The 27,681-nt window shown below is 43.8% G+C and overlaps 54 non-coding genes across 54 annotated transcripts; all 54 read left to right on the top strand.

Moving 5' to 3' along the window:
- Nucleotides 1-64: 64 nt before the first annotated feature.
- On the top strand, nucleotides 65-183 carry LOC147921967 (5S ribosomal RNA). The gene has a single exon (XR_015589982.1). It is a non-coding gene; the product is annotated as a 5S ribosomal RNA (ribosomal RNA).
- Nucleotides 184-578: 395 nt separating this feature from the next.
- On the top strand, nucleotides 579-697 carry LOC147921966 (5S ribosomal RNA). Its single transcript, XR_015590151.1, has one exon. It is a non-coding gene; the product is annotated as a 5S ribosomal RNA (ribosomal RNA).
- Nucleotides 698-1,092: 395 nt separating this feature from the next.
- LOC147921965 (5S ribosomal RNA) lies at nucleotides 1,093-1,211 on the top strand. The gene has a single exon (XR_015590173.1). It is a non-coding gene; the product is annotated as a 5S ribosomal RNA (ribosomal RNA).
- Nucleotides 1,212-1,606: 395 nt separating this feature from the next.
- Nucleotides 1,607-1,725, top strand: LOC147921964 (5S ribosomal RNA). The gene has a single exon (XR_015590072.1). It is a non-coding gene; the product is annotated as a 5S ribosomal RNA (ribosomal RNA).
- Nucleotides 1,726-2,120: 395 nt separating this feature from the next.
- LOC147921963 (5S ribosomal RNA) lies at nucleotides 2,121-2,239 on the top strand. Its single transcript, XR_015590172.1, has one exon. It is a non-coding gene; the product is annotated as a 5S ribosomal RNA (ribosomal RNA).
- Nucleotides 2,240-2,634: 395 nt separating this feature from the next.
- LOC147921962 (5S ribosomal RNA) lies at nucleotides 2,635-2,753 on the top strand. Its single transcript, XR_015590071.1, has one exon. It is a non-coding gene; the product is annotated as a 5S ribosomal RNA (ribosomal RNA).
- Nucleotides 2,754-3,149: 396 nt separating this feature from the next.
- On the top strand, nucleotides 3,150-3,268 carry LOC147921961 (5S ribosomal RNA). The gene has a single exon (XR_015590070.1). It is a non-coding gene; the product is annotated as a 5S ribosomal RNA (ribosomal RNA).
- Nucleotides 3,269-3,663: 395 nt separating this feature from the next.
- LOC147921960 (5S ribosomal RNA) lies at nucleotides 3,664-3,782 on the top strand. Its single transcript, XR_015590069.1, has one exon. It is a non-coding gene; the product is annotated as a 5S ribosomal RNA (ribosomal RNA).
- A 394-nt stretch (nucleotides 3,783-4,176) lies between these two features.
- LOC147921959 (5S ribosomal RNA) lies at nucleotides 4,177-4,295 on the top strand. The gene has a single exon (XR_015590171.1). It is a non-coding gene; the product is annotated as a 5S ribosomal RNA (ribosomal RNA).
- Nucleotides 4,296-4,690: 395 nt separating this feature from the next.
- LOC147921958 (5S ribosomal RNA) lies at nucleotides 4,691-4,809 on the top strand. Its single transcript, XR_015590068.1, has one exon. It is a non-coding gene; the product is annotated as a 5S ribosomal RNA (ribosomal RNA).
- A 395-nt stretch (nucleotides 4,810-5,204) lies between these two features.
- Nucleotides 5,205-5,323, top strand: LOC147921957 (5S ribosomal RNA). The gene has a single exon (XR_015590170.1). It is a non-coding gene; the product is annotated as a 5S ribosomal RNA (ribosomal RNA).
- A 395-nt stretch (nucleotides 5,324-5,718) lies between these two features.
- LOC147921956 (5S ribosomal RNA) lies at nucleotides 5,719-5,837 on the top strand. Its single transcript, XR_015590067.1, has one exon. It is a non-coding gene; the product is annotated as a 5S ribosomal RNA (ribosomal RNA).
- Nucleotides 5,838-6,233: 396 nt separating this feature from the next.
- Nucleotides 6,234-6,352, top strand: LOC147921955 (5S ribosomal RNA). The gene has a single exon (XR_015590066.1). It is a non-coding gene; the product is annotated as a 5S ribosomal RNA (ribosomal RNA).
- Nucleotides 6,353-6,747: 395 nt separating this feature from the next.
- On the top strand, nucleotides 6,748-6,866 carry LOC147921954 (5S ribosomal RNA). The gene has a single exon (XR_015590065.1). It is a non-coding gene; the product is annotated as a 5S ribosomal RNA (ribosomal RNA).
- Nucleotides 6,867-7,261: 395 nt separating this feature from the next.
- Nucleotides 7,262-7,380, top strand: LOC147921953 (5S ribosomal RNA). Its single transcript, XR_015590063.1, has one exon. It is a non-coding gene; the product is annotated as a 5S ribosomal RNA (ribosomal RNA).
- A 395-nt stretch (nucleotides 7,381-7,775) lies between these two features.
- Nucleotides 7,776-7,894, top strand: LOC147921952 (5S ribosomal RNA). The gene has a single exon (XR_015590169.1). It is a non-coding gene; the product is annotated as a 5S ribosomal RNA (ribosomal RNA).
- Nucleotides 7,895-8,289: 395 nt separating this feature from the next.
- Nucleotides 8,290-8,408, top strand: LOC147921951 (5S ribosomal RNA). Its single transcript, XR_015590062.1, has one exon. It is a non-coding gene; the product is annotated as a 5S ribosomal RNA (ribosomal RNA).
- A 395-nt stretch (nucleotides 8,409-8,803) lies between these two features.
- LOC147921950 (5S ribosomal RNA) lies at nucleotides 8,804-8,922 on the top strand. Its single transcript, XR_015590168.1, has one exon. It is a non-coding gene; the product is annotated as a 5S ribosomal RNA (ribosomal RNA).
- Nucleotides 8,923-9,317: 395 nt separating this feature from the next.
- Nucleotides 9,318-9,436, top strand: LOC147921949 (5S ribosomal RNA). Its single transcript, XR_015590061.1, has one exon. It is a non-coding gene; the product is annotated as a 5S ribosomal RNA (ribosomal RNA).
- Nucleotides 9,437-9,832: 396 nt separating this feature from the next.
- Nucleotides 9,833-9,951, top strand: LOC147921948 (5S ribosomal RNA). Its single transcript, XR_015590060.1, has one exon. It is a non-coding gene; the product is annotated as a 5S ribosomal RNA (ribosomal RNA).
- A 395-nt stretch (nucleotides 9,952-10,346) lies between these two features.
- Nucleotides 10,347-10,465, top strand: LOC147921947 (5S ribosomal RNA). Its single transcript, XR_015590059.1, has one exon. It is a non-coding gene; the product is annotated as a 5S ribosomal RNA (ribosomal RNA).
- A 395-nt stretch (nucleotides 10,466-10,860) lies between these two features.
- On the top strand, nucleotides 10,861-10,979 carry LOC147921946 (5S ribosomal RNA). Its single transcript, XR_015590058.1, has one exon. It is a non-coding gene; the product is annotated as a 5S ribosomal RNA (ribosomal RNA).
- A 395-nt stretch (nucleotides 10,980-11,374) lies between these two features.
- On the top strand, nucleotides 11,375-11,493 carry LOC147921945 (5S ribosomal RNA). The gene has a single exon (XR_015590167.1). It is a non-coding gene; the product is annotated as a 5S ribosomal RNA (ribosomal RNA).
- A 395-nt stretch (nucleotides 11,494-11,888) lies between these two features.
- LOC147921944 (5S ribosomal RNA) lies at nucleotides 11,889-12,007 on the top strand. Its single transcript, XR_015589981.1, has one exon. It is a non-coding gene; the product is annotated as a 5S ribosomal RNA (ribosomal RNA).
- A 395-nt stretch (nucleotides 12,008-12,402) lies between these two features.
- Nucleotides 12,403-12,521, top strand: LOC147921943 (5S ribosomal RNA). The gene has a single exon (XR_015590057.1). It is a non-coding gene; the product is annotated as a 5S ribosomal RNA (ribosomal RNA).
- Nucleotides 12,522-12,917: 396 nt separating this feature from the next.
- On the top strand, nucleotides 12,918-13,036 carry LOC147921942 (5S ribosomal RNA). The gene has a single exon (XR_015590056.1). It is a non-coding gene; the product is annotated as a 5S ribosomal RNA (ribosomal RNA).
- A 396-nt stretch (nucleotides 13,037-13,432) lies between these two features.
- LOC147921941 (5S ribosomal RNA) lies at nucleotides 13,433-13,551 on the top strand. The gene has a single exon (XR_015590166.1). It is a non-coding gene; the product is annotated as a 5S ribosomal RNA (ribosomal RNA).
- A 396-nt stretch (nucleotides 13,552-13,947) lies between these two features.
- LOC147921940 (5S ribosomal RNA) lies at nucleotides 13,948-14,066 on the top strand. The gene has a single exon (XR_015590260.1). It is a non-coding gene; the product is annotated as a 5S ribosomal RNA (ribosomal RNA).
- Nucleotides 14,067-14,461: 395 nt separating this feature from the next.
- Nucleotides 14,462-14,580, top strand: LOC147921939 (5S ribosomal RNA). The gene has a single exon (XR_015590143.1). It is a non-coding gene; the product is annotated as a 5S ribosomal RNA (ribosomal RNA).
- Nucleotides 14,581-14,976: 396 nt separating this feature from the next.
- LOC147921938 (5S ribosomal RNA) lies at nucleotides 14,977-15,095 on the top strand. The gene has a single exon (XR_015590055.1). It is a non-coding gene; the product is annotated as a 5S ribosomal RNA (ribosomal RNA).
- Nucleotides 15,096-15,490: 395 nt separating this feature from the next.
- LOC147921937 (5S ribosomal RNA) lies at nucleotides 15,491-15,609 on the top strand. Its single transcript, XR_015590054.1, has one exon. It is a non-coding gene; the product is annotated as a 5S ribosomal RNA (ribosomal RNA).
- Nucleotides 15,610-16,005: 396 nt separating this feature from the next.
- Nucleotides 16,006-16,124, top strand: LOC147921936 (5S ribosomal RNA). The gene has a single exon (XR_015590052.1). It is a non-coding gene; the product is annotated as a 5S ribosomal RNA (ribosomal RNA).
- A 395-nt stretch (nucleotides 16,125-16,519) lies between these two features.
- On the top strand, nucleotides 16,520-16,638 carry LOC147921935 (5S ribosomal RNA). Its single transcript, XR_015590051.1, has one exon. It is a non-coding gene; the product is annotated as a 5S ribosomal RNA (ribosomal RNA).
- Nucleotides 16,639-17,034: 396 nt separating this feature from the next.
- On the top strand, nucleotides 17,035-17,153 carry LOC147921934 (5S ribosomal RNA). Its single transcript, XR_015590050.1, has one exon. It is a non-coding gene; the product is annotated as a 5S ribosomal RNA (ribosomal RNA).
- Nucleotides 17,154-17,549: 396 nt separating this feature from the next.
- Nucleotides 17,550-17,668, top strand: LOC147921933 (5S ribosomal RNA). Its single transcript, XR_015590165.1, has one exon. It is a non-coding gene; the product is annotated as a 5S ribosomal RNA (ribosomal RNA).
- Nucleotides 17,669-18,064: 396 nt separating this feature from the next.
- LOC147921932 (5S ribosomal RNA) lies at nucleotides 18,065-18,183 on the top strand. Its single transcript, XR_015590259.1, has one exon. It is a non-coding gene; the product is annotated as a 5S ribosomal RNA (ribosomal RNA).
- Nucleotides 18,184-18,578: 395 nt separating this feature from the next.
- LOC147921931 (5S ribosomal RNA) lies at nucleotides 18,579-18,697 on the top strand. Its single transcript, XR_015590049.1, has one exon. It is a non-coding gene; the product is annotated as a 5S ribosomal RNA (ribosomal RNA).
- A 396-nt stretch (nucleotides 18,698-19,093) lies between these two features.
- On the top strand, nucleotides 19,094-19,212 carry LOC147921930 (5S ribosomal RNA). The gene has a single exon (XR_015590163.1). It is a non-coding gene; the product is annotated as a 5S ribosomal RNA (ribosomal RNA).
- Nucleotides 19,213-19,608: 396 nt separating this feature from the next.
- On the top strand, nucleotides 19,609-19,727 carry LOC147921929 (5S ribosomal RNA). Its single transcript, XR_015590258.1, has one exon. It is a non-coding gene; the product is annotated as a 5S ribosomal RNA (ribosomal RNA).
- Nucleotides 19,728-20,122: 395 nt separating this feature from the next.
- On the top strand, nucleotides 20,123-20,241 carry LOC147921928 (5S ribosomal RNA). The gene has a single exon (XR_015590048.1). It is a non-coding gene; the product is annotated as a 5S ribosomal RNA (ribosomal RNA).
- A 396-nt stretch (nucleotides 20,242-20,637) lies between these two features.
- On the top strand, nucleotides 20,638-20,756 carry LOC147921927 (5S ribosomal RNA). The gene has a single exon (XR_015590257.1). It is a non-coding gene; the product is annotated as a 5S ribosomal RNA (ribosomal RNA).
- A 395-nt stretch (nucleotides 20,757-21,151) lies between these two features.
- On the top strand, nucleotides 21,152-21,270 carry LOC147921926 (5S ribosomal RNA). Its single transcript, XR_015590047.1, has one exon. It is a non-coding gene; the product is annotated as a 5S ribosomal RNA (ribosomal RNA).
- Nucleotides 21,271-21,665: 395 nt separating this feature from the next.
- On the top strand, nucleotides 21,666-21,784 carry LOC147921925 (5S ribosomal RNA). The gene has a single exon (XR_015590046.1). It is a non-coding gene; the product is annotated as a 5S ribosomal RNA (ribosomal RNA).
- A 395-nt stretch (nucleotides 21,785-22,179) lies between these two features.
- On the top strand, nucleotides 22,180-22,298 carry LOC147921924 (5S ribosomal RNA). Its single transcript, XR_015590045.1, has one exon. It is a non-coding gene; the product is annotated as a 5S ribosomal RNA (ribosomal RNA).
- A 395-nt stretch (nucleotides 22,299-22,693) lies between these two features.
- Nucleotides 22,694-22,812, top strand: LOC147921923 (5S ribosomal RNA). The gene has a single exon (XR_015590044.1). It is a non-coding gene; the product is annotated as a 5S ribosomal RNA (ribosomal RNA).
- A 395-nt stretch (nucleotides 22,813-23,207) lies between these two features.
- Nucleotides 23,208-23,326, top strand: LOC147921922 (5S ribosomal RNA). Its single transcript, XR_015590043.1, has one exon. It is a non-coding gene; the product is annotated as a 5S ribosomal RNA (ribosomal RNA).
- A 395-nt stretch (nucleotides 23,327-23,721) lies between these two features.
- LOC147921921 (5S ribosomal RNA) lies at nucleotides 23,722-23,840 on the top strand. The gene has a single exon (XR_015590041.1). It is a non-coding gene; the product is annotated as a 5S ribosomal RNA (ribosomal RNA).
- Nucleotides 23,841-24,235: 395 nt separating this feature from the next.
- Nucleotides 24,236-24,354, top strand: LOC147921920 (5S ribosomal RNA). The gene has a single exon (XR_015590040.1). It is a non-coding gene; the product is annotated as a 5S ribosomal RNA (ribosomal RNA).
- Nucleotides 24,355-24,749: 395 nt separating this feature from the next.
- Nucleotides 24,750-24,868, top strand: LOC147921919 (5S ribosomal RNA). The gene has a single exon (XR_015590162.1). It is a non-coding gene; the product is annotated as a 5S ribosomal RNA (ribosomal RNA).
- Nucleotides 24,869-25,264: 396 nt separating this feature from the next.
- LOC147921918 (5S ribosomal RNA) lies at nucleotides 25,265-25,383 on the top strand. Its single transcript, XR_015590161.1, has one exon. It is a non-coding gene; the product is annotated as a 5S ribosomal RNA (ribosomal RNA).
- A 395-nt stretch (nucleotides 25,384-25,778) lies between these two features.
- LOC147921917 (5S ribosomal RNA) lies at nucleotides 25,779-25,897 on the top strand. Its single transcript, XR_015590039.1, has one exon. It is a non-coding gene; the product is annotated as a 5S ribosomal RNA (ribosomal RNA).
- A 395-nt stretch (nucleotides 25,898-26,292) lies between these two features.
- On the top strand, nucleotides 26,293-26,411 carry LOC147921916 (5S ribosomal RNA). The gene has a single exon (XR_015590160.1). It is a non-coding gene; the product is annotated as a 5S ribosomal RNA (ribosomal RNA).
- Nucleotides 26,412-26,807: 396 nt separating this feature from the next.
- LOC147921915 (5S ribosomal RNA) lies at nucleotides 26,808-26,926 on the top strand. Its single transcript, XR_015590256.1, has one exon. It is a non-coding gene; the product is annotated as a 5S ribosomal RNA (ribosomal RNA).
- Nucleotides 26,927-27,321: 395 nt separating this feature from the next.
- On the top strand, nucleotides 27,322-27,440 carry LOC147921914 (5S ribosomal RNA). The gene has a single exon (XR_015590038.1). It is a non-coding gene; the product is annotated as a 5S ribosomal RNA (ribosomal RNA).
- The last annotated feature ends 241 nt before the right edge of the window (nucleotides 27,441-27,681 follow it).

Genomic DNA, 27,681 nt, shown 5'->3' with positions numbered 1-27,681 from the left:
CCACATTGAATGATCCCTTGAGTTTTCAAAAAACGATATATGCGATTGCATGATATATACTAACGGATGCGATCATACCAGCACTAATGCACCGGATCCCATCAGAACTCCGCAGTTAAGCGTGCTTGGGCGAGAGTAGTACTAGGATGGGTGACCTCCCGGGAAGTCCTCGTGTTGCATCCCTCCCTCTTTTTTTTTTTTTTTTTTTTGGTTGTTGCGTAAGCCTATATAGTACAAACATAACGTCGTAACTTTTACATCGTGAGGAACCACGCGACCCATAATACCTTTTCGGAAAGCCCCAAGAGTGTTTCCGGCAAGGCAATGGGTCTTCGTACCATTGGACCATTCTGGAGGCCGAATTTTGACGTTTAAAAGTGTTTCAGATGTTTTTTTGTGATCGCGACACAATTAGCTACGAGTACAAAATTATGTTCGGATATGGTTATCTCTTGTTTTTCGCGGTTCGAAGCACGTCCAAGGTGAATAAACCGGTCCACATATCAAGTGGGACCCACATTGAATGATCCCTTGAGTTTTCAAAAAACGATATATGCGATTGCATGATATATACTAACGGATGCGATCATACCAGCACTAATGCACCGGATCCCATCAGAACTCCGCAGTTAAGCGTGCTTGGGCGAAAGTAGTACTAGGATGGGTGACCTCCCGGGAAGTCCTCGTGTTGCATCCCTCCCTCTTTTTTTTTTTTTTTTTTTTGGTTGTTGCGTAAGCCTATATAGTACAAACATAACGTCGTAACTTTTACATCGTGAGGAACCACGCGACCCATAATACCTTTTCGGAAAGCCCCAAGAGTGTTTCCGGCAAGGCAATGGGTCTTCGTACCATTGGACCATTCTGGAGGCCGAATTTTGACGTTTAAAAGTGTTTCGGATGTTTTTTTGTGATCGCGACACAATTAGCTACGAGTACAAAATTATGTTCGGATATGGTTATCTCTTGTTTTTCGCGGTTCGAAGCACGTCCAAGGTGAATAAACCGGTCCACATATCAAGTGGGACCCACATTGAATGATCCCTTGAGTTTTCAAAAAACGATATATGCGATTGCATGATATATACTAACGGATGCGATCATACCAGCACTAATGCACCGGATCCCATCAGAACTCCGCAGTTAAGCGTGCTTGAGCGAGAGTAGTACTAGGATGGGTGACCTCCCGGGAAGTCCTCGTGTTGCATCCCTCCCTCTTTTTTTTTTTTTTTTTTTTGGTTGTTGGGTAAGCCTATATAGTACAAACATAACGTCGTAACTTTTACATCGTGAGGAACCACGCGACCCATAATACCTTTTCGGAAAGCCCCAAGAGTGTTTCCGGCAAGGCAATGGGTCTTCGTACCATTGGACCATTCTGGAGGCCGAATTTTGACGTTTAAAAGTGTTTCGGATGTTTTTTTGTGATCGCGACACAATTAGCTACGAGTACAAAATTATGTTCGGATATGGTTATCTCTTGTTTTTCGCGGTTCGAAGCACGTCCAAGGTGAATAAACCGGTCCACATATCAAGTGGGACCCACATTGAATGATCCCTTGAGTTTTCAAAAAACGATATATGCGATTGCATGATATATACTAACGGATGCGATCATACCAGCACTAATGCACCGGATCCCATCAGAACTCCGCAGTTAAGCGTGCTTGGGCGAGAGTAGTACTAGGATGGGTGACCTGCCGGGAAGTCCTCGTGTTGCATCCCTCCCTCTTTTTTTTTTTTTTTTTTTTGGTTGTTGCGTAAGCCTATATAGTACAAACATAACGTCGTAACTTTTACATCGTGAGGAACCACGCGACCCATAATACCTTTTCGGAAAGCCCCAAGAGTGTTTCCGGCAAGGCAATGGGTCTTCGTACCATTGGACCATTCTGGAGGCCGAATTTTGACGTTTAAAAGTGTTTCTGATGTTTTTTTGTGATCGCGACACAATTAGCTACGAGTACAAAATTATGTTCGGATATGGTTATCTCTTGTTTTTCGCGGTTCGAAGCACGTCCAAGGTGAATAAACCGGTCCACATATCAAGTGGGACCCACATTGAATGATCCCTTGAGTTTTCAAAAAACGATATATGCGATTGCATGATATATACTAACGGATGCGATCATACCAGCACTAATGCACCGGATCCCATCAGAACTCCGCAGTTAAGCGTGCTTGAGCGAGAGTAGTACTAGGATGGGTGACCTCCCGGGAAGTCCTCGTGTTGCATCCCTCCCTCTTTTTTTTTTTTTTTTTTTTGGTTGTTGCGTAAGCCTATATAGTACAAACATAACGTCGTAACTTTTACATCGTGAGGAACCACGCGACCCATAATACCTTTTCGGAAAGCCCCAAGAGTGTTTCCGGCAAGGCAATGGGTCTTCGTACCATTGGACCATTCTGGAGGCCGAATTTTGACGTTTAAAAGTGTTTCGGATGTTTTTTTGTGATCGCGACACAATTAGCTACGAGTACAAAATTATGTTCGGATATGGTTATCTCTTGTTTTTCGCGGTTCGAAGCACGTCCAAGGTGAATAAACCGGTCCACATATCAAGTGGGACCCACATTGAATGATCCCTTGAGTTTTCAAAAAACGATATATGCGATTGCATGATATATACTAACGGATGCGATCATACCAGCACTAATGCACCGGATCCCATCAGAACTCCGCAGTTAAGCGTGCTTGGGCGAGAGTAGTACTAGGATGGGTGACCTGCCGGGAAGTCCTCGTGTTGCATCCCTCCCTCTTTTTTTTTTTTTTTTTTTTGGTTGTTGCGTAAGCCTATATAGTACAAACATAACGTCGTAACTTTTACATCGTGAGGAACCACGCGACCCATAATACCTTTTCGGAAAGCCCCAAGAGTGTTTCCGGCAAGGCAATGGGTCTTCGTACCATTGGACCATTCTGGAGGCCGAATTTTGACGTTTAAAAGTGTTTCGGATGTTTTTTTGTGATCGCGACACAATTAGCTACGAGTACAAAATTATGTTCGGATATGGTTATCTCTTGTTTTTCGCGGTTTCGAAGCACGTCCAAGGTGAATAAACGGGTCCACATATCAAGTGGGACCCACATTGAATGATCCCTTGAGTTTTCAAAAAACGATATATGCGATTGCATGATATATACTAACGGATGCGATCATACCAGCACTAATGCACCGGATCCCATCAGAACTCCGCAGTTAAGCGTGCTTGGGCGAGAGTAGTACTAGGATGGGTGACCTGCCGGGAAGTCCTCGTGTTGCATCCCTCCCTCTTTTTTTTTTTTTTTTTTTTGGTTGTTGCGTAAGCCTATATAGTACAAACATAACGTCGTAACTTTTACATCGTGAGGAACCACGCGACCCATAATACCTTTTCGGAAAGCCCCAAGAGTGTTTCCGGCAAGGCAATGGGTCTTCGTACCATTGGACCATTCTGGAGGCCGAATTTTGACGTTTAAAAGTGTTTCGGATGTTTTTTTGTGATCGCGACACAATTAGCTACGAGTACAAAATTATGTTCGGATATGGTTATCTCTTGTTTTTCGCGGTTCGAAGCACGTCCAAGGTGAATAAACCGGTCCACATATCAAGTGGGACCCACATTGAATGATCCCTTGAGTTTTCAAAAAACGATATATGCGATTGCATGATATATACTAACGGATGCGATCATACCAGCACTAATGCACCGGATCCCATCAGAACTCCGCAGTTAAGCGTGCTTGGGCGAGAGTAGTACTAGGATGGGTGACCTGCCGGGAAGTCCTCGTGTTGCATCCCTCCCTCTTTTTTTTTTTTTTTTTTTTGGTTGTTGCGTAAGCCTATATAGTACAAACATAACGTCGTAACTTTTACATCGTGAGGAACCACGCGACCCATAATACCTTTTCGGAAAGCCCCAAGAGTGTTTCCGGCAAGGCAATGGGTCTTCGTACCATTGGACCATTCTGGAGGCCGAATTTTGACGTTTAAAAGTGTTTCAGATGTTTTTTGTGATCGCGACACAATTAGCTACGAGTACAAGATTATGTTCGGATATGGTTATCTCTTGTTTTTCGCGGTTCGAAGCACGTCCAAGGTGAATAAACCGGTCCACATATCAAGTGGGACCCACATTGAATGATCCCTTGAGTTTTCAAAAAACGATATATGCGATTGCATGATATATACTAACGGATGCGATCATACCAGCACTAATGCACCGGATCCCATCAGAACTCCGCAGTTAAGCGTGCTTGAGCGAGAGTAGTACTAGGATGGGTGACCTCCCGGGAAGTCCTCGTGTTGCATCCCTCCCTCTTTTTTTTTTTTTTTTTTTTGGTTGTTGGGTAAGCCTATATAGTACAAACATAACGTCGTAACTTTTACATCGTGAGGAACCACGCGACCCATAATACCTTTTCGGAAAGCCCCAAGAGTGTTTCCGGCAAGGCAATGGGTCTTCGTACCATTGGACCATTCTGGAGGCCGAATTTTGACGTTTAAAAGTGTTTCGGATGTTTTTTTGTGATCGCGACACAATTAGCTACGAGTACAAAATTATGTTCGGATATGGTTATCTCTTGTTTTTCGCGGTTCGAAGCACGTCCAAGGTGAATAAACCGGTCCACATATCAAGTGGGACCCACATTGAATGATCCCTTGAGTTTTCAAAAAACGATATATGCGATTGCATGATATATACTAACGGATGCGATCATACCAGCACTAATGCACCGGATCCCATCAGAACTCCGCAGTTAAGCGTGCTTGGGCGAGAGTAGTACTAGGATGGGTGACCTGCCGGGAAGTCCTCGTGTTGCATCCCTCCCTCTTTTTTTTTTTTTTTTTTTTGGTTGTTGCGTAAGCCTATATAGTACAAACATAACGTCGTAACTTTTACATCGTGAGGAACCACGCGACCCATAATACCTTTTCGGAAAGCCCCAAGAGTGTTTCCGGCAAGGCAATGGGTCTTCGTACCATTGGACCATTCTGGAGGCCGAATTTTGACGTTTAAAAGTGTTTCTGATGTTTTTTTGTGATCGCGACACAATTAGCTACGAGTACAAAATTATGTTCGGATATGGTTATCTCTTGTTTTTCGCGGTTCGAAGCACGTCCAAGGTGAATAAACCGGTCCACATATCAAGTGGGACCCACATTGAATGATCCCTTGAGTTTTCAAAAAACGATATATGCGATTGCATGATATATACTAACGGATGCGATCATACCAGCACTAATGCACCGGATCCCATCAGAACTCCGCAGTTAAGCGTGCTTGAGCGAGAGTAGTACTAGGATGGGTGACCTCCCGGGAAGTCCTCGTGTTGCATCCCTCCCTCTTTTTTTTTTTTTTTTTTTTGGTTGTTGCGTAAGCCTATATAGTACAAACATAACGTCGTAACTTTTACATCGTGAGGAACCACGCGACCCATAATACCTTTTCGGAAAGCCCCAAGAGTGTTTCCGGCAAGGCAATGGGTCTTCGTACCATTGGACCATTCTGGAGGCCGAATTTTGACGTTTAAAAGTGTTTCGGATGTTTTTTTGTGATCGCGACACAATTAGCTACGAGTACAAAATTATGTTCGGATATGGTTATCTCTTGTTTTTCGCGGTTCGAAGCACGTCCAAGGTGAATAAACCGGTCCACATATCAAGTGGGACCCACATTGAATGATCCCTTGAGTTTTCAAAAAACGATATATGCGATTGCATGATATATACTAACGGATGCGATCATACCAGCACTAATGCACCGGATCCCATCAGAACTCCGCAGTTAAGCGTGCTTGGGCGAGAGTAGTACTAGGATGGGTGACCTGCCGGGAAGTCCTCGTGTTGCATCCCTCCCTCTTTTTTTTTTTTTTTTTTTTGGTTGTTGCGTAAGCCTATATAGTACAAACATAACGTCGTAACTTTTACATCGTGAGGAACCACGCGACCCATAATACCTTTTCGGAAAGCCCCAAGAGTGTTTCCGGCAAGGCAATGGGTCTTCGTACCATTGGACCATTCTGGAGGCCGAATTTTGACGTTTAAAAGTGTTTCGGATGTTTTTTTGTGATCGCGACACAATTAGCTACGAGTACAAAATTATGTTCGGATATGGTTATCTCTTGTTTTTCGCGGTTTCGAAGCACGTCCAAGGTGAATAAACGGGTCCACATATCAAGTGGGACCCACATTGAATGATCCCTTGAGTTTTCAAAAAACGATATATGCGATTGCATGATATATACTAACGGATGCGATCATACCAGCACTAATGCACCGGATCCCATCAGAACTCCGCAGTTAAGCGTGCTTGGGCGAGAGTAGTACTAGGATGGGTGACCTGCCGGGAAGTCCTCGTGTTGCATCCCTCCCTCTTTTTTTTTTTTTTTTTTTTGGTTGTTGCGTAAGCCTATATAGTACAAACATAACGTCGTAACTTTTACATCGTGAGGAACCACGCGACCCATAATACCTTTTCGGAAAGCCCCAAGAGTGTTTCCGGCAAGGCAATGGGTCTTCGTACCATTGGACCATTCTGGAGGCCGAATTTTGACGTTTAAAAGTGTTTCGGATGTTTTTTTGTGATCGCGACACAATTAGCTACGAGTACAAAATTATGTTCGGATATGGTTATCTCTTGTTTTTCGCGGTTCGAAGCACGTCCAAGGTGAATAAACCGGTCCACATATCAAGTGGGACCCACATTGAATGATCCCTTGAGTTTTCAAAAAACGATATATGCGATTGCATGATATATACTAACGGATGCGATCATACCAGCACTAATGCACCGGATCCCATCAGAACTCCGCAGTTAAGCGTGCTTGGGCGAGAGTAGTACTAGGATGGGTGACCTGCCGGGAAGTCCTCGTGTTGCATCCCTCCCTCTTTTTTTTTTTTTTTTTTTTGGTTGTTGCGTAAGCCTATATAGTACAAACATAACGTCGTAACTTTTACATCGTGAGGAACCACGCGACCCATAATACCTTTTCGGAAAGCCCCAAGAGTGTTTCCGGCAAGGCAATGGGTCTTCGTACCATTGGACCATTCTGGAGGCCGAATTTTGACGTTTAAAAGTGTTTCGGATGTTTTTTTGTGATCGCGACACAATTAGCTACGAGTACAAAATTATGTTCGGATATGGTTATCTCTTGTTTTTCGCGGTTCGAAGCACGTCCAAGGTGAATAAACCGGTCCACATATCAAGTGGGACCCACATTGAATGATCCCTTGAGTTTTCAAAAAACGATATATGCGATTGCATGATATATACTAACGGATGCGATCATACCAGCACTAATGCACCGGATCCCATCAGAACTCCGCAGTTAAGCGTGCTTGGGCGAGAGTAGTACTAGGATGGGTGACCTGCCGGGAAGTCCTCGTGTTGCATCCCTCCCTCTTTTTTTTTTTTTTTTTTTTGGTTGTTGCGTAAGCCTATATAGTACAAACATAACGTCGTAACTTTTACATCGTGAGGAACCACGCGACCCATAATACCTTTTCGGAAAGCCCCAAGAGTGTTTCCGGCAAGGCAATGGGTCTTCGTACCATTGGACCATTCTGGAGGCCGAATTTTGACGTTTAAAAGTGTTTCTGATGTTTTTTTGTGATCGCGACACAATTAGCTACGAGTACAAAATTATGTTCGGATATGGTTATCTCTTGTTTTTCGCGGTTCGAAGCACGTCCAAGGTGAATAAACCGGTCCACATATCAAGTGGGACCCACATTGAATGATCCCTTGAGTTTTCAAAAAACGATATATGCGATTGCATGATATATACTAACGGATGCGATCATACCAGCACTAATGCACCGGATCCCATCAGAACTCCGCAGTTAAGCGTGCTTGAGCGAGAGTAGTACTAGGATGGGTGACCTCCCGGGAAGTCCTCGTGTTGCATCCCTCCCTCTTTTTTTTTTTTTTTTTTTTGGTTGTTGGGTAAGCCTATATAGTACAAACATAACGTCGTAACTTTTACATCGTGAGGAACCACGCGACCCATAATACCTTTTCGGAAAGCCCCAAGAGTGTTTCCGGCAAGGCAATGGGTCTTCGTACCATTGGACCATTCTGGAGGCCGAATTTTGACGTTTAAAAGTGTTTCGGATGTTTTTTTGTGATCGCGACACAATTAGCTACGAGTACAAAATTATGTTCGGATATGGTTATCTCTTGTTTTTCGCGGTTCGAAGCACGTCCAAGGTGAATAAACCGGTCCACATATCAAGTGGGACCCACATTGAATGATCCCTTGAGTTTTCAAAAAACGATATATGCGATTGCATGATATATACTAACGGATGCGATCATACCAGCACTAATGCACCGGATCCCATCAGAACTCCGCAGTTAAGCGTGCTTGGGCGAGAGTAGTACTAGGATGGGTGACCTGCCGGGAAGTCCTCGTGTTGCATCCCTCCCTCTTTTTTTTTTTTTTTTTTTTGGTTGTTGCGTAAGCCTATATAGTACAAACATAACGTCGTAACTTTTACATCGTGAGGAACCACGCGACCCATAATACCTTTTCGGAAAGCCCCAAGAGTGTTTCCGGCAAGGCAATGGGTCTTCGTACCATTGGACCATTCTGGAGGCCGAATTTTGACGTTTAAAAGTGTTTCTGATGTTTTTTTGTGATCGCGACACAATTAGCTACGAGTACAAAATTATGTTCGGATATGGTTATCTCTTGTTTTTCGCGGTTCGAAGCACGTCCAAGGTGAATAAACCGGTCCACATATCAAGTGGGACCCACATTGAATGATCCCTTGAGTTTTCAAAAAACGATATATGCGATTGCATGATATATACTAACGGATGCGATCATACCAGCACTAATGCACCGGATCCCATCAGAACTCCGCAGTTAAGCGTGCTTGAGCGAGAGTAGTACTAGGATGGGTGACCTCCCGGGAAGTCCTCGTGTTGCATCCCTCCCTCTTTTTTTTTTTTTTTTTTTTGGTTGTTGCGTAAGCCTATATAGTACAAACATAACGTCGTAACTTTTACATCGTGAGGAACCACGCGACCCATAATACCTTTTCGGAAAGCCCCAAGAGTGTTTCCGGCAAGGCAATGGGTCTTCGTACCATTGGACCATTCTGGAGGCCGAATTTTGACGTTTAAAAGTGTTTCGGATGTTTTTTTGTGATCGCGACACAATTAGCTACGAGTACAAAATTATGTTCGGATATGGTTATCTCTTGTTTTTCGCGGTTCGAAGCACGTCCAAGGTGAATAAACCGGTCCACATATCAAGTGGGACCCACATTGAATGATCCCTTGAGTTTTCAAAAAACGATATATGCGATTGCATGATATATACTAACGGATGCGATCATACCAGCACTAATGCACCGGATCCCATCAGAACTCCGCAGTTAAGCGTGCTTGGGCGAGAGTAGTACTAGGATGGGTGACCTGCCGGGAAGTCCTCGTGTTGCATCCCTCCCTCTTTTTTTTTTTTTTTTTTTTGGTTGTTGCGTAAGCCTATATAGTACAAACATAACGTCGTAACTTTTACATCGTGAGGAACCACGCGACCCATAATACCTTTTCGGAAAGCCCCAAGAGTGTTTCCGGCAAGGCAATGGGTCTTCGTACCATTGGACCATTCTGGAGGCCGAATTTTGACGTTTAAAAGTGTTTCGGATGTTTTTTTGTGATCGCGACACAATTAGCTACGAGTACAAAATTATGTTCGGATATGGTTATCTCTTGTTTTTCGCGGTTTCGAAGCACGTCCAAGGTGAATAAACGGGTCCACATATCAAGTGGGACCCACATTGAATGATCCCTTGAGTTTTCAAAAAACGATATATGCGATTGCATGATATATACTAACGGATGCGATCATACCAGCACTAATGCACCGGATCCCATCAGAACTCCGCAGTTAAGCGTGCTTGGGCGAGAGTAGTACTAGGATGGGTGACCTGCCGGGAAGTCCTCGTGTTGCATCCCTCCCTCTTTTTTTTTTTTTTTTTTTTGGTTGTTGCGTAAGCCTATATAGTACAAACATAACGTCGTAACTTTTACATCGTGAGGAACCACGCGACCCATAATACCTTTTCGGAAAGCCCCAAGAGTGTTTCCGGCAAGGCAATGGGTCTTCGTACCATTGGACCATTCTGGAGGCCGAATTTTGACGTTTAAAAGTGTTTCGGATGTTTTTTTGTGATCGCGACACAATTAGCTACGAGTACAAAATTATGTTCGGATATGGTTATCTCTTGTTTTTCGCGGTTCGAAGCACGTCCAAGGTGAATAAACCGGTCCACATATCAAGTGGGACCCACATTGAATGATCCCTTGAGTTTTCAAAAAACGATATATGCGATTGCATGATATATACTAACGGATGCGATCATACCAGCACTAATGCACCGGATCCCATCAGAACTCCGCAGTTAAGCGTGCTTGGGCGAGAGTAGTACTAGGATGGGTGACCTGCCGGGAAGTCCTCGTGTTGCATCCCTCCCTCTTTTTTTTTTTTTTTTTTTTGGTTGTTGCGTAAGCCTATATAGTACAAACATAACGTCGTAACTTTTACATCGTGAGGAACCACGCGACCCATAATACCTTTTCGGAAAGCCCCAAGAGTGTTTCCGGCAAGGCAATGGGTCTTCGTACCATTGGACCATTCTGGAGGCCGAATTTTGACGTTTAAAAGTGTTTCGGATGTTTTTTTGTGATCGCGACACAATTAGCTACGAGTACAAAATTATGTTCGGATATGGTTATCTCTTGTTTTTCGCGGTTCGAAGCACGTCCAAGGTGAATAAACCGGTCCACATATCAAGTGGGACCCACATTGAATGATCCCTTGAGTTTTCAAAAAACGATATATGCGATTGCATGATATATACTAACGGATGCGATCATACCAGCACTAATGCACCGGATCCCATCAGAACTCCGCAGTTAAGCGTGCTTGGGCGAGAGTAGTACTAGGATGGGTGACCTGCCGGGAAGTCCTCGTGTTGCATCCCTCCCTCTTTTTTTTTTTTTTTTTTTTGGTTGTTGCGTAAGCCTATATAGTACAAACATAACGTCGTAACTTTTACATCGTGAGGAACCACGCGACCCATAATACCTTTTCGGAAAGCCCCAAGAGTGTTTCCGGCAAGGCAATGGGTCTTCGTACCATTGGACCATTCTGGAGGCCGAATTTTGACGTTTAAAAGTGTTTCTGATGTTTTTTTGTGATCGCGACACAATTAGCTACGAGTACAAAATTATGTTCGGATATGGTTATCTCTTGTTTTTCGCGGTTCGAAGCACGTCCAAGGTGAATAAACCGGTCCACATATCAAGTGGGACCCACATTGAATGATCCCTTGAGTTTTCAAAAAACGATATATGCGATTGCATGATATATACTAACGGATGCGATCATACCAGCACTAATGCACCGGATCCCATCAGAACTCCGCAGTTAAGCGTGCTTGAGCGAGAGTAGTACTAGGATGGGTGACCTCCCGGGAAGTCCTCGTGTTGCATCCCTCCCTCTTTTTTTTTTTTTTTTTTTTGGTTGTTGGGTAAGCCTATATAGTACAAACATAACGTCGTAACTTTTACATCGTGAGGAACCACGCGACCCATAATACCTTTTCGGAAAGCCCCAAGAGTGTTTCCGGCAAGGCAATGGGTCTTCGTACCATTGGACCATTCTGGAGGCCGAATTTTGACGTTTAAAAGTGTTTCGGATGTTTTTTTGTGATCGCGACACAATTAGCTACGAGTACAAAATTATGTTCGGATATGGTTATCTCTTGTTTTTCGCGGTTCGAAGCACGTCCAAGGTGAATAAACGGGTCCACATATCAAGTGGGACCCACATTGAATGATCCCTTGAGTTTTCAAAAAACGATATATGCGATTGCATGATATATACTAACGGATGCGATCATACCAGCACTAATGCACCGGATCCCATCAGAACTCCGCAGTTAAGCGTGCTTGGGCGAGAGTAGTACTAGGATGGGTGACCTCCCGGGAAGTCCTCGTGTTGCATCCCTCCCTCTTTTTTTTTTTTTTTTTTTTGGTTGTTGCGTAAGCCTATATAGTACAAACATAACGTCGTAACTTTTACATCGTGAGGAACCACGCGACCCATAATACCTTTTCGGAAAGCCCCAAGAGTGTTTCCGGCAAGGCAATGGGTCTTCGTACCATTGGACCATTCTGGAGGCCGAATTTTGACGTTTAAAAGTGTTTCGGATGTTTTTTTGTGATCGCGACACAATTAGCTACGAGTACAAAATTATGTTCGGATATGGTTATCTCTTGTTTTTCGCGGTTCGAAGCACGTCCAAGGTGAATAAACCGGTCCACATATCAAGTGGGACCCACATTGAATGATCCCTTGAGTTTTCAAAAAACGATATATGCGATTGCATGATATATACTAACGGATGCGATCATACCAGCACTAATGCACCGGATCCCATCAGAACTCCGCAGTTAAGCGTGCTTGGGCGAGAGTAGTACTAGGATGGGTGACCTGCCGGGAAGTCCTCGTGTTGCATCCCTCCCTCTTTTTTTTTTTTTTTTTTTTGGTTGTTGCGTAAGCCTATATAGTACAAACATAACGTCGTAACTTTTACATCGTGAGGAACCACGCGACCCATAATACCTTTTCGGAAAGCCCCAAGAGTGTTTCCGGCAAGGCAATGGGTCTTCGTACCATTGGACCATTCTGGAGGCCGAATTTTGACGTTTAAAAGTGTTTCGGATGTTTTTTTGTGATCGCGACACAATTAGCTACGAGTACAAAATTATGTTCGGATATGGTTATCTCTTGTTTTTCGCGGTTTCGAAGCACGTCCAAGGTGAATAAACGGGTCCACATATCAAGTGGGACCCACATTGAATGATCCCTTGAGTTTTCAAAAAACGATATATGCGATTGCATGATATATACTAACGGATGCGATCATACCAGCACTAATGCACCGGATCCCATCAGAACTCCGCAGTTAAGCGTGCTTGGGCGAGAGTAGTACTAGGATGGGTGACCTGCCGGGAAGTCCTCGTGTTGCATCCCTCCCTCTTTTTTTTTTTTTTTTTTTTGGTTGTTGCGTAAGCCTATATAGTACAAACATAACGTCGTAACTTTTACATCGTGAGGAACCACGCGACCCATAATACCTTTTCGGAAAGCCCCAAGAGTGTTTCCGGCAAGGCAATGGGTCTTCGTACCATTGGACCATTCTGGAGGCCGAATTTTGACGTTTAAAAGTGTTTCGGATGTTTTTTTGTGATCGCGACACAATTAGCTACGAGTACAAAATTATGTTCGGATATGGTTATCTCTTGTTTTTCGCGGTTTCGAAGCACGTCCAAGGTGATTAAACGGGTCCACATATCAAGTGGGACCCACATTGAATGATCCCTTGAGTTTTCAAAAAACGATATATGCGATTGCATGATATATACTAACGGATGCGATCATACCAGCACTAATGCACCGGATCCCATCAGAACTCCGCAGTTAAGCGTGCTTGAGCGAGAGTAGTACTAGGATGGGTGACCTCCCGGGAAGTCCTCGTGTTGCATCCCTCCCTCTTTTTTTTTTTTTTTTTTTTGGTTGTTGCGTAAGCCTATATAGTACAAACATAACGTCGTAACTTTTACATCGTGAGGAACCACGCGACCCATAATACCTTTTCGGAAAGCCCCAAGAGTGTTTCCGGCAAGGCAATGGGTCTTTGTACCATTGGACCATTCTGGAGGCCGAATTTTGACGTTTAAAAGTGTTTCGGATGTTTTTTTGTGATCGCGACACAATTAGCTACGAGTACAAAATTATGTTCGGATATGGTTATCTCTTGTTTTTCGCGGTTTCGAAGCACGTCCAAGGTGATTAAACGGGTCCACATATCAAGTGGGACCCACATTGAATGATCCCTTGAGTTTTCAAAAAACGATATATGCGATTGCATGATATATACTAACGGATGCGATCTTACCAGCACTAATGCACCGGATCCCATCAGAACTCCGCAGTTAAGCGTGCTTGAGCGAGAGTAGTACTAGGATGGGTGACCTCCCGGGAAGTCCTCGTGTTGCATCCCTCCCTCTTTTTTTTTTTTTTTTTTTTGGTTGTTGCGTAAGCCTATATAGTACAAACATAACGTCGTAACTTTTACATCGTGAGGAACCACGCGACCCATAATACCTTTTCGGAAAGCCCCAAGAGTGTTTCCGGCAAGGCAATGGGTCTTCGTACCATTGGACCATTCAGGAGGCCGAATTTTGACGTTTAAAAGTGTTTCGGATGTTTTTTTGTGATCGCGACACAATTAGCTACGAGTACAAAATTATGTTCGGATATGGTTATCTCTTGTTTTTCGCGGTTCGAAGCACGTCCAAGGTGAATAAACGGGTCCACATATCAAGTGGGACCCACATTGAATGATCCCTTGAGTTTTCAAAAAACGATATATGCGATTGCATGATATATACTAACCGATGCGATCATACCAGCACTAATGCACCGGATCCCATCAGAACTCCGCAGTTAAGCGTGCTTGGGCGAGAGTAGTACTAGGATGGGTGACCTCCCGGGAAGTCCTCGTGTTGCATCCCTCCCTCTTTTTTTTTTTTTTTTTTTTGGTTGTTGCGTAAGCCTATATAGTACAAACATAACGTCGTAACTTTTACATCGTGAGGAACCACGCGACCCATAATACCTTTTCGGAAAGCCCCAAGAGTGTTTCCGGCAAGGCAATGGGTCTTCGTACCATTGGACCATTCTGGAGGCCGAATTTTGACGTTTAAAAGTGTTTCGGATGTTTTTTTGTGATCGCGACACAATTAGCTACGAGTACAAAATTATGTTCGGATATGGTTATCTCTTGTTTTTCGCGGTTTCGAAGCACGTCCAAGGTGAATAAACGGGTCCACATATCAAGTGGGACCCACATTGAATGATCCCTTGAGTTTTCAAAAAACGATATATGCGATTGCATGATATATACTAACGGATGCGATCATACCAGCACTAATGCACCGGATCCCATCAGAACTCCGCAGTTAAGCGTGCTTGGGCGAGAGTAGTACTAGGATGGGTGACCTGCCGGGAAGTCCTCGTGTTGCATCCCTCCCTCTTTTTTTTTTTTTTTTTTTTGGTTGTTGCGTAAGCCTATATAGTACAAACATAACGTCGTAACTTTTACATCGTGAGGAACCACGCGACCCATAATACCTTTTCGGAAAGCCCCAAGAGTGTTTCCGGCAAGGCAATGGGTCTTCGTACCATTGGACCATTCTGGAGGCCGAATTTTGACGTTTAAAAGTGTTTCGGATGTTTTTTTGTGATCGCGACACAATTAGCTACGAGTACAAAATTATGTTCGGATATGGTTATCTCTTGTTTTTCGCGGTTCGAAGCACGTCCAAGGTGAATAAACCGGTCCACATATCAAGTGGGACCCACATTGAATGATCCCTTGAGTTTTCAAAAAACGATATATGCGATTGCATGATATATACTAACGGATGCGATCATACCAGCACTAATGCACCGGATCCCATCAGAACTCCGCAGTTAAGCGTGCTTGGGCGAGAGTAGTACTAGGATGGGTGACCTGCCGGGAAGTCCTCGTGTTGCATCCCTCCCTCTTTTTTTTTTTTTTTTTTTTGGTTGTTGCGTAAGCCTATATAGTACAAACATAACGTCGTAACTTTTACATCGTGAGGAACCACGCGACCCATAATACCTTTTCGGAAAGCCCCAAGAGTGTTTCCGGCAAGGCAATGGGTCTTCGTACCATTGGACCATTCTGGAGGCCGAATTTTGACGTTTAAAAGTGTTTCGGATGTTTTTTTGTGATCGCGACACAATTAGCTACGAGTACAAAATTATGTTCGGATATGGTTATCTCTTGTTTTTCGCGGTTTCGAAGCACGTCCAAGGTGAATAAACGGGTCCACATATCAAGTGGGACCCACATTGAATGATCCCTTGAGTTTTCAAAAAACGATATATGCGATTGCATGATATATACTAACGGATGCGATCATACCAGCACTAATGCACCGGATCCCATCAGAACTCCGCAGTTAAGCGTGCTTGGGCGAGAGTAGTACTAGGATGGGTGACCTGCCGGGAAGTCCTCGTGTTGCATCCCTCCCTCTTTTTTTTTTTTTTTTTTTTGGTTGTTGCGTAAGCCTATATAGTACAAACATAACGTCGTAACTTTTACATCGTGAGGAACCACGCGACCCATAATACCTTTTCGGAAAGCCCCAAGAGTGTTTCCGGCAAGGCAATGGGTCTTCGTACCATTGGACCATTCTGGAGGCCGAATTTTGACGTTTAAAAGTGTTTCGGATGTTTTTTTGTGATCGCGACACAATTAGCTACGAGTACAAAATTATGTTCGGATATGGTTATCTCTTGTTTTTCGCGGTTCGAAGCACGTCCAAGGTGAATAAACCGGTCCACATATCAAGTGGGACCCACATTGAATGATCCCTTGAGTTTTCAAAAAACGATATATGCGATTGCATGATATATACTAACGGATGCGATCATACCAGCACTAATGCACCGGATCCCATCAGAACTCCGCAGTTAAGCGTGCTTGGGCGAGAGTAGTACTAGGATGGGTGACCTGCCGGGAAGTCCTCGTGTTGCATCCCTCCCTCTTTTTTTTTTTTTTTTTTTTGGTTGTTGCGTAAGCCTATATAGTACAAACATAACGTCGTAACTTTTACATCGTGAGGAACCACGCGACCCATAATACCTTTTCGGAAAGCCCCAAGAGTGTTTCCGGCAAGGCAATGGGTCTTCGTACCATTGGACCATTCTGGAGGCCGAATTTTGACGTTTAAAAGTGTTTCGGATGTTTTTTTGTGATCGCGACACAATTAGCTACGAGTACAAAATTATGTTCGGATATGGTTATCTCTTGTTTTTCGCGGTTTCGAAGCACGTCCAAGGTGAATAAACGGGTCCACATATCAAGTGGGACCCACATTGAATGATCCCTTGAGTTTTCAAAAAACGATATATGCGATTGCATGATATATACTAACGGATGCGATCATACCAGCACTAATGCACCGGATCCCATCAGAACTCCGCAGTTAAGCGTGCTTGGGCGAGAGTAGTACTAGGATGGGTGACCTGCCGGGAAGTCCTCGTGTTGCATCCCTCCCTCTTTTTTTTTTTTTTTTTTTTGGTTGTTGCGTAAGCCTATATAGTACAAACATAACGTCGTAACTTTTACATCGTGAGGAACCACGCGACCCATAATACCTTTTCGGAAAGCCCCAAGAGTGTTTCCGGCAAGGCAATGGGTCTTCGTACCATTGGACCATTCTGGAGGCCGAATTTTGACGTTTAAAAGTGTTTCGGATGTTTTTTTGTGATCGCGACACAATTAGCTACGAGTACAAAATTATGTTCGGATATGGTTATCTCTTGTTTTTCGCGGTTTCGAAGCACGTCCAAGGTGATTAAACGGGTCCACATATCAAGTGGGACCCACATTGAATGATCCCTTGAGTTTTCAAAAAACGATATATGCGATTGCATGATATATACTAACGGATGCGATCATACCAGCACTAATGCACCGGATCCCATCAGAACTCCGCAGTTAAGCGTGCTTGAGCGAGAGTAGTACTAGGATGGGTGACCTCCCGGGAAGTCCTCGTGTTGCATCCCTCCCTCTTTTTTTTTTTTTTTTTTTTGGTTGTTGCGTAAGCCTATATAGTACAAACATAACGTCGTAACTTTTACATCGTGAGGAACCACGCGACCCATAATACCTTTTCGGAAAGCCCCAAGAGTGTTTCCGGCAAGGCAATGGGTCTTCGTACCATTGGACCATTCTGGAGGCCGAATTTTGACGTTTAAAAGTGTTTCGGATGTTTTTTTGTGATCGCGACACAATTAGCTACGAGTACAAAATTATGTTCGGATATGGTTATCTCTTGTTTTTCGCGGTTTCGAAGCACGTCCAAGGTGATTAAACGGGTCCACATATCAAGTGGGACCCACATTGAATGATCCCTTGAGTTTTCAAAAAACGATATATGCGATTGCATGATATATACTAACGGATGCGATCTTACCAGCACTAATGCACCGGATCCCATCAGAACTCCGCAGTTAAGCGTGCTTGAGCGAGAGTAGTACTAGGATGGGTGACCTCCCGGGAAGTCCTCGTGTTGCATCCCTCCCTCTTTTTTTTTTTTTTTTTTTTGGTTGTTGCGTAAGCCTATATAGTACAAACATAACGTCGTAACTTTTACATCGTGAGGAACCACGCGACCCATAATACCTTTTCGGAAAGCCCCAAGAGTGTTTCCGGCAAGGCAATGGGTCTTCGTACCATTGGACCATTCTGGAGGCCGAATTTTGACGTTTAAAAGTGTTTCGGATGTTTTTTTGTGATCGCGACACAATTAGCTACGAGTACAAAATTATGTTCGGATATGGTTATCTCTTGTTTTTCGCGGTTCGAAGCACGTCCAAGGTGAATAAACCGGTCCACATATCAAGTGGGACCCACATTGAATGATCCCTTGAGTTTTCAAAAAACGATATATGCGATTGCATGATATATACTAACGGATGCGATCATACCAGCACTAATGCACCGGATCCCATCAGAACTCCGCAGTTAAGCGTGCTTGGGCGAGAGTAGTACTAGGATGGGTGACCTGCCGGGAAGTCCTCGTGTTGCATCCCTCCCTCTTTTTTTTTTTTTTTTTTTTGGTTGTTGCGTAAGCCTATATAGTACAAACATAACGTCGTAACTTTTACATCGTGAGGAACCACGCGACCCATAATACCTTTTCGGAAAGCCCCAAGAGTGTTTCCGGCAAGGCAATGGGTCTTCGTACCATTGGACCATTCTGGAGGCCGAATTTTGACGTTTAAAAGTGTTTCGGATGTTTTTTTGTGATCGCGACACAATTAGCTACGAGTACAAAATTATGTTCGGATATGGTTATCTCTTGTTTTTCGCGGTTTCGAAGCACGTCCAAGGTGATTAAACGGGTCCACATATCAAGTGGGACCCACATTGAATGATCCCTTGAGTTTTCAAAAAACGATATATGCGATTGCATGATATATACTAACGGATGCGATCATACCAGCACTAATGCACCGGATCCCATCAGAACTCCGCAGTTAAGCGTGCTTGAGCGAGAGTAGTACTAGGATGGGTGACCTCCCGGGAAGTCCTCGTGTTGCATCCCTCCCTCTTTTTTTTTTTTTTTTTTTTGGTTGTTGCGTAAGCCTATATAGTACAAACATAACGTCGTAACTTTTACATCGTGAGGAACCACGCGACCCATAATACCTTTTCGGAAAGCCCCAAGAGTGTTTCCGGCAAGGCAATGGGTCTTCGTACCATTGGACCATTCTGGAGGCCGAATTTTGACGTTTAAAAGTGTTTCGGATGTTTTTTTGTGATCGCGACACAATTAGCTACGAGTACAAAATTATGTTCGGATATGGTTATCTCTTGTTTTTCGCGGTTTCGAAGCACGTCCAAGGTGATTAAACGGGTCCACATATCAAGTGGGACCCACATTGAATGATCCCTTGAGTTTTCAAAAAACGATATATGCGATTGCATGATATATACTAACGGATGCGATCTTACCAGCACTAATGCACCGGATCCCATCAGAACTCCGCAGTTAAGCGTGCTTGAGCGAGAGTAGTACTAGGATGGGTGACCTCCCGGGAAGTCCTCGTGTTGCATCCCTCCCTCTTTTTTTTTTTTTTTTTTTTGGTTGTTGCGTAAGCCTATATAGTACAAACATAACGTCGTAACTTTTACATCGTGAGGAACCACGCGACCCATAATACCTTTTCGGAAAGCCCCAAGAGTGTTTCCGGCAAGGCAATGGGTCTTCGTACCATTGGACCATTCTGGAGGCCGAATTTTGACGTTTAAAAGTGTTTCGGATGTTTTTTTGTGATCGCGACACAATTAGCTACGAGTACAAAATTATGTTCGGATATGGTTATCTCTTGTTTTTCGCGGTTCGAAGCACGTCCAAGGTGAATAAACCGGTCCACATATCAAGTGGGACCCACATTGAATGATCCCTTGAGTTTTCAAAAAACGATATATGCGATTGCATGATATATACTAACGGATGCGATCATACCAGCACTAATGCACCGGATCCCATCAGAACTCCGCAGTTAAGCGTGCTTGGGCGAGAGTAGTACTAGGATGGGTGACCTGCCGGGAAGTCCTCGTGTTGCATCCCTCCCTCTTTTTTTTTTTTTTTTTTTTGGTTGTTGCGTAAGCCTATATAGTACAAACATAACGTCGTAACTTTTACATCGTGAGGAACCACGCGACCCATAATACCTTTTCGGAAAGCCCCAAGAGTGTTTCCGGCAAGGCAATGGGTCTTCGTACCATTGGACCATTCTGGAGGCCGAATTTTGACGTTTAAAAGTGTTTCGGATGTTTTTTTGTGATCGCGACACAATTAGCTACGAGTACAAAATTATGTTCGGATATGGTTATCTCTTGTTTTTCGCGGTTTCGAAGCACGTCCAAGGTGATTAAACGGGTCCACATATCAAGTGGGACCCACATTGAATGATCCCTTGAGTTTTCAAAAAACGATATATGCGATTGCATGATATATACTAACGGATGCGATCTTACCAGCACTAATGCACCGGATCCCATCAGAACTCCGCAGTTAAGCGTGCTTGAGCGAGAGTAGTACTAGGATGGGTGACCTCCCGGGAAGTCCTCGTGTTGCATCCCTCCCTCTTTTTTTTTTTTTTTTTTTTGGTTGTTGCGTAAGCCTATATAGTACAAACATAACGTCGTAACTTTTACATCGTGAGGAACCACGCGACCCATAATACCTTTTCGGAAAGCCCCAAGAGTGTTTCCGGCAAGGCAATGGGTCTTCGTACCATTGGACCATTCTGGAGGCCGAATTTTGACGTTTAAAAGTGTTTCGGATGTTTTTTTGTGATCGCGACACAATTAGCTACGAGTACAAAATTATGTTCGGATATGGTTATCTCTTGTTTTTCGCGGTTCGAAGCACGTCCAAGGTGAATAAACCGGTCCACATATCAAGTGGGACCCACATTGAATGATCCCTTGAGTTTTCAAAAAACGATATATGCGATTGCATGATATATACTAACGGATGCGATCATACCAGCACTAATGCACCGGATCCCATCAGAACTCCGCAGTTAAGCGTGCTTGGGCGAGAGTAGTACTAGGATGGGTGACCTGCCGGGAAGTCCTCGTGTTGCATCCCTCCCTCTTTTTTTTTTTTTTTTTTTTGGTTGTTGCGTAAGCCTATATAGTACAAACATAACGTCGTAACTTTTACATCGTGAGGAACCACGCGACCCATAATACCTTTTCGGAAAGCCCCAAGAGTGTTTCCGGCAAGGCAATGGGTCTTCGTACCATTGGACCATTCTGGAGGCCGAATTTTGACGTTTAAAAGTGTTTCGGATGTTTTTTTGTGATCGCGACACAATTAGCTACGAGTACAAAATTATGTTCGGATATGGTTATCTCTTGTTTTTCGCGGTTCGAAGCACGTCCAAGGTGAATAAACCGGTCCACATATCAAGTGGGACCCACATTGAATGATCCCTTGAGTTTTCAAAAAACGATATATGCGATTGCATGATATATACTAACGGATGCGATCATACCAGCACTAATGCACCGGATCCCATCAGAACTCCGCAGTTAAGCGTGCTTGGGCGAGAGTAGTACTAGGATGGGTGACCTGCCGGGAAGTCCTCGTGTTGCATCCCTCCCTCTTTTTTTTTTTTTTTTTTTTGGTTGTTGCGTAAGCCTATATAGTACAAACATAACGTCGTAACTTTTACATCGTGAGGAACCACGCGACCCATAATACCTTTTCGGAAAGCCCCAAGAGTGTTTCCGGCAAGGCAATGGGTCTTCGTACCATTGGACCATTCTGGAGGCCGAATTTTGACGTTTAAAAGTGTTTCGGATGTTTTTTTGTGATCGCGACACAATTAGCTACGAGTACAAAATTATGTTCGGATATGGTTATCTCTTGTTTTTCGCGGTTCGAAGCACGTCCAAGGTGAATAAACCGGTCCACATATCAAGTGGGACCCACATTGAATGATCCCTTGAGTTTTCAAAAAACGATATATGCGATTGCATGATATATACTAACGGATGCGATCATACCAGCACTAATGCACCGGATCCCATCAGAACTCCGCAGTTAAGCGTGCTTGGGCGAGAGTAGTACTAGGATGGGTGACCTGCCGGGAAGTCCTCGTGTTGCATCCCTCCCTCTTTTTTTTTTTTTTTTTTTTGGTTGTTGCGTAAGCCTATATAGTACAAACATAACGTCGTAACTTTTACATCGTGAGGAACCACGCGACCCATAATACCTTTTCGGAAAGCCCCAAGAGTGTTTCCGGCAAGGCAATGGGTCTTCGTACCATTGGACCATTCTGGAGGCCGAATTTTGACGTTTAAAAGTGTTTCGGATGTTTTTTTGTGATCGCGACACAATTAGCTACGAGTACAAAATTATGTTCGGATATGGTTATCTCTTGTTTTTCGCGGTTCGAAGCACGTCCAAGGTGAATAAACCGGTCCACATATCAAGTGGGACCCACATTGAATGATCCCTTGAGTTTTCAAAAAACGATATATGCGATTGCATGATATATACTAACGGATGCGATCATACCAGCACTAATGCACCGGATCCCATCAGAACTCCGCAGTTAAGCGTGCTTGGGCGAGAGTAGTACTAGGATGGGTGACCTGCCGGGAAGTCCTCGTGTTGCATCCCTCCCTCTTTTTTTTTTTTTTTTTTTTGGTTGTTGCGTAAGCCTATATAGTACAAACATAACGTCGTAACTTTTACATCGTGAGGAACCACGCGACCCATAATACCTTTTCGGAAAGCCCCAAGAGTGTTTCCGGCAAGGCAATGGGTCTTCGTACCATTGGACCATTCTGGAGGCCGAATTTTGACGTTTAAAAGTGTTTCGGATGTTTTTTTGTGATCGCGACACAATTAGCTACGAGTACAAAATTATGTTCGGATATGGTTATCTCTTGTTTTTCGCGGTTCGAAGCACGTCCAAGGTGAATAAACCGGTCCACATATCAAGTGGGACCCACATTGAATGATCCCTTGAGTTTTCAAAAAACGATATATGCGATTGCATGATATATACTAACGGATGCGATCATACCAGCACTAATGCACCGGATCCCATCAGAACTCCGCAGTTAAGCGTGCTTGGGCGAGAGTAGTACTAGGATGGGTGACCTGCCGGGAAGTCCTCGTGTTGCATCCCTCCCTCTTTTTTTTTTTTTTTTTTTTGGTTGTTGCGTAAGCCTATATAGTACAAACATAACGTCGTAACTTTTACATCGTGAGGAACCACGCGACCCATAATACCTTTTCGGAAAGCCCCAAGAGTGTTTCCGGCAAGGCAATGGGTCTTCGTACCATTGGACCATTCTGGAGGCCGAATTTTGACGTTTAAAAGTGTTTCTGATGTTTTTTTGTGATCGCGACACAATTAGCTACGAGTACAAAATTATGTTCGGATATGGTTATCTCTTGTTTTTCGCGGTTCGAAGCACGTCCAAGGTGAATAAACGGGTCCACATATCAAGTGGGACCCACATTGAATGATCCCTTGAGTTTTCAAAAAACGATATATGCGATTGCATGATATATACTAACGGATGCGATCATACCAGCACTAATGCACCGGATCCCATCAGAACTCCGCAGTTAAGCGTGCTTGGGCGAGAGTAGTACTAGGATGGGTGACCTGCCGGGAAGTCCTCGTGTTGCATCCCTCCCTCTTTTTTTTTTTTTTTTTTTTGGTTGTTGCGTAAGCCTATATAGTACAAACATAACGTCGTAACTTTTACATCGTGAGGAACCACGCGACCCATAATACCTTTTCGGAAAGCCCCAAGAGTGTTTCCGGCAAGGCAATGGGTCTTCGTACCATTGGACCATTCTGGAGGCCGAATTTTGACGTTTAAAAGTGTTTCGGATGTTTTTTTGTGATCGCGACACAATTAGCTACGAGTACAAAATTATGTTCGGATATGGTTATCTCTTGTTTTTCGCGGTTCGAAGCACGTCCAAGGTGAATAAACCGGTCCACATATCAAGTGGGACCCACATTGAATGATCCCTTGAGTTTTCAAAAAACGATATATGCGATTGCATGATATATACTAACGGATGCGATCATACCAGCACTAATGCACCGGATCCCATCAGAACTCCGCAGTTAAGCGTGCTTGGGCGAGAGTAGTACTAGGATGGGTGACCTGCCGGGAAGTCCTCGTGTTGCATCCCTCCCTCTTTTTTTTTTTTTTTTTTTTGGTTGTTGCGTAAGCCTATATAGTACAAACATAACGTCGTAACTTTTACATCGTGAGGAACCACGCGACCCATAATACCTTTTCGGAAAGCCCCAAGAGTGTTTCCGGCAAGGCAATGGGTCTTCGTACCATTGGACCATTCTGGAGGCCGAATTTTGACGTTTAAAAGTGTTTCTGATGTTTTTTTGTGATCGCGACACAATTAGCTACGAGTACAAAATTATGTTCGGATATGGTTATCTCTTGTTTTTCGCGGTTCGAAGCACGTCCAAGGTGAATAAACGGGTCCACATATCAAGTGGGACCCACATTGAATGATCCCTTGAGTTTTCAAAAAACGATATATGCGATTGCATGATATATACTAACGGATGCGATCATACCAGCACTAATGCACCGGATCCCATCAGAACTCCGCAGTTAAGCGTGCTTGAGCGAGAGTAGTACTAGGATGGGTGACCTCCCGGGAAGTCCTCGTGTTGCATCCCTCCCTCTTTTTTTTTTTTTTTTTTTTGGTTGTTGCGTAAGCCTATATAGTACAAACATAACGTCGTAACTTTTACATCGTGAGGAACCACGCGACCCATAATACCTTTTCGGAAAGCCCCAAGAGTGTTTCCGGCAAGGCAATGGGTCTTCGTACCATTGGACCATTCTGGAGGCCGAATTTTGACGTTTAAAAGTGTTTCGGATGTTTTTTTGTGATCGCGACACAATTAGCTACGAGTACAAAATTATGTTCGGATATGGTTATCTCTTGTTTTTCGCGGTTTCGAAGCACGTCCAAGGTGATTAAACGGGTCCACATATCAAGTGGGACCCACATTGAATGATCCCTTGAGTTTTCAAAAAACGATATATGCGATTGCATGATATATACTAACGGATGCGATCATACCAGCACTAATGCACCGGATCCCATCAGAACTCCGCAGTTAAGCGTGCTTGAGCGAGAGTAGTACTAGGATGGGTGACCTCCCGGGAAGTCCTCGTGTTGCATCCCTCCCTCTTTTTTTTTTTTTTTTTTTTGGTTGTTGCGTAAGCCTATATAGTACAAACATAACGTCGTAACTTTTACATCGTGAGGAACCACGCGACCCATAATACCTTTTCGGAAAGCCCCAAGAGTGTTTCCGGCAAGGCAATGGGTCTTCGTACCATTGGACCATTCTGGAGGCCGAATTTTGACGTTTAAAAGTGTTTCGGATGTTTTTTTGTGATCGCGACACAATTAGCTACGAGTACAAAATTATGTTCGGATATGGTTATCTCTTGTTTTTCGCGGTTCGAAGCACGTCCAAGGTGAATAAACCGGTCCACATATCAAGTGGGACCCACATTGAATGATCCCTTGAGTTTTCAAAAAACGATATATGCGATTGCATGATATATACTAACGGATGCGATCATACCAGCACTAATGCACCGGATCCCATCAGAACTCCGCAGTTAAGCGTGCTTGGGCGAGAGTAGTACTAGGATGGGTGACCTGCCGGGAAGTCCTCGTGTTGCATCCCTCCCTCTTTTTTTTTTTTTTTTTTTTGGTTGTTGCGTAAGCCTATATAGTACAAACATAACGTCGTAACTTTTACATCGTGAGGAACCACGCGACCCATAATACCTTTTCGGAAAGCCCCAAGAGTGTTTCCGGCAAGGCAATGGGTCTTCGTACCATTGGACCATTCTGGAGGCCGAATTTTGACGTTTAAAAGTGTTTCTGATGTTTTTTTGTGATCGCGACACAATTAGCTACGAGTACAAAATTATGTTCGGATATGGTTATCTCTTGTTTTTCGCGGTTCGAAGCACGTCCAAGGTGAATAAACGGGTCCACATATCAAGTGGGACCCACATTGAATGATCCCTTGAGTTTTCAAAAAACGATATATGCGATTGCATGATATATACTAACGGATGCGATCATACCAGCACTAATGCACCGGATCCCATCAGAACTCCGCAGTTAAGCGTGCTTGAGCGAGAGTAGTACTAGGATGGGTGACCTCCCGGGAAGTCCTCGTGTTGCATCCCTCCCTCTTTTTTTTTTTTTTTTTTTTGGTTGTTGCGTAAGCCTATATAGTACAAACATAACGTCGTAACTTTTACATCGTGAGGAACCACGCGACCCATAATACCTTTTCGGAAAGCCCCAAGAGTGTTTCCGGCAAGGCAATGGGTCTTCGTACCATTGGACCATTCTGGAGGCCGAATTTTGACGTTTAAAAGTGTTTCGGATGTTTTTTTGTGATCGCGACACAATTAGCTACGAGTACAAAATTATGTTCGGATATGGTTATCTCTTGTTTTTCGCGGTTTCGAAGCACGTCCAAGGTGATTAAACGGGTCCACATATCAAGTGGGACCCACATTGAATGATCCCTTGAGTTTTCAAAAAACGATATATGCGATTGCATGATATATACTAACGGATGCGATCTTACCAGCACTAATGCACCGGATCCCATCAGAACTCCGCAGTTAAGCGTGCTTGAGCGAGAGTAGTACTAGGATGGGTGACCTCCCGGGAAGTCCTCGTGTTGCATCCCTCCCTCTTTTTTTTTTTTTTTTTTTTGGTTGTTGCGTAAGCCTATATAGTACAAACATAACGTCGTAACTTTTACATCGTGAGGAACCACGCGACCCATAATACCTTTTCGGAAAGCCCCAAGAGTGTTTCCGGCAAGGCAATGGGTCTTCGTACCATTGGACCATTCTGGAGGCCGAATTTTGACGTTTAAAAGTGTTTCGGATGTTTTTTTGTGATCGCGACACAATTAGCTACGAGTACAAAATTATGTTCGGATATGGTTATCTCTTGTTTTTCGCGGTTCGAAGCACGTCCAAGGTGAATAAACCGGTCCACATATCAAGTGGGACCCACATTGAATGATCCCTTGAGTTTTCAAAAAACGATATATGCGATTGCATGATATATACTAACGGATGCGATCATACCAGCACTAATGCACCGGATCCCATCAGAACTCCGCAGTTAAGCGTGCTTGGGCGAGAGTAGTACTAGGATGGGTGACCTGCCGGGAAGTCCTCGTGTTGCATCCCTCCCTCTTTTTTTTTTTTTTTTTTTTGGTTGTTGCGTAAGCCTATATAGTACAAACATAACGTCGTAACTTTTACATCGTGAGGAACCACGCGACCCATAATACCTTTTCGGAAAGCCCCAAGAGTGTTTCCGGCAAGGCAATGGGTCTTCGTACCATTGGACCATTCTGGAGGCCGAATTTTGACGTTTAAAAGTGTTTCGGATGTTTTTTTGTGATCGCGACACAATTAGCTACGAGTA

This window comes from Camelina sativa, chromosome 18 (genome assembly GCF_030686135.1).
Source record: "Camelina sativa cultivar CO46 ecotype springtype chromosome 18, ASM3068613v1".
Taxonomy (NCBI): domain Eukaryota; kingdom Viridiplantae; phylum Streptophyta; class Magnoliopsida; order Brassicales; family Brassicaceae; genus Camelina; species Camelina sativa.
Note: the sequence above shows the minus strand (reverse complement) of the source record. Positions and strands in the feature narration are given on the sequence as shown.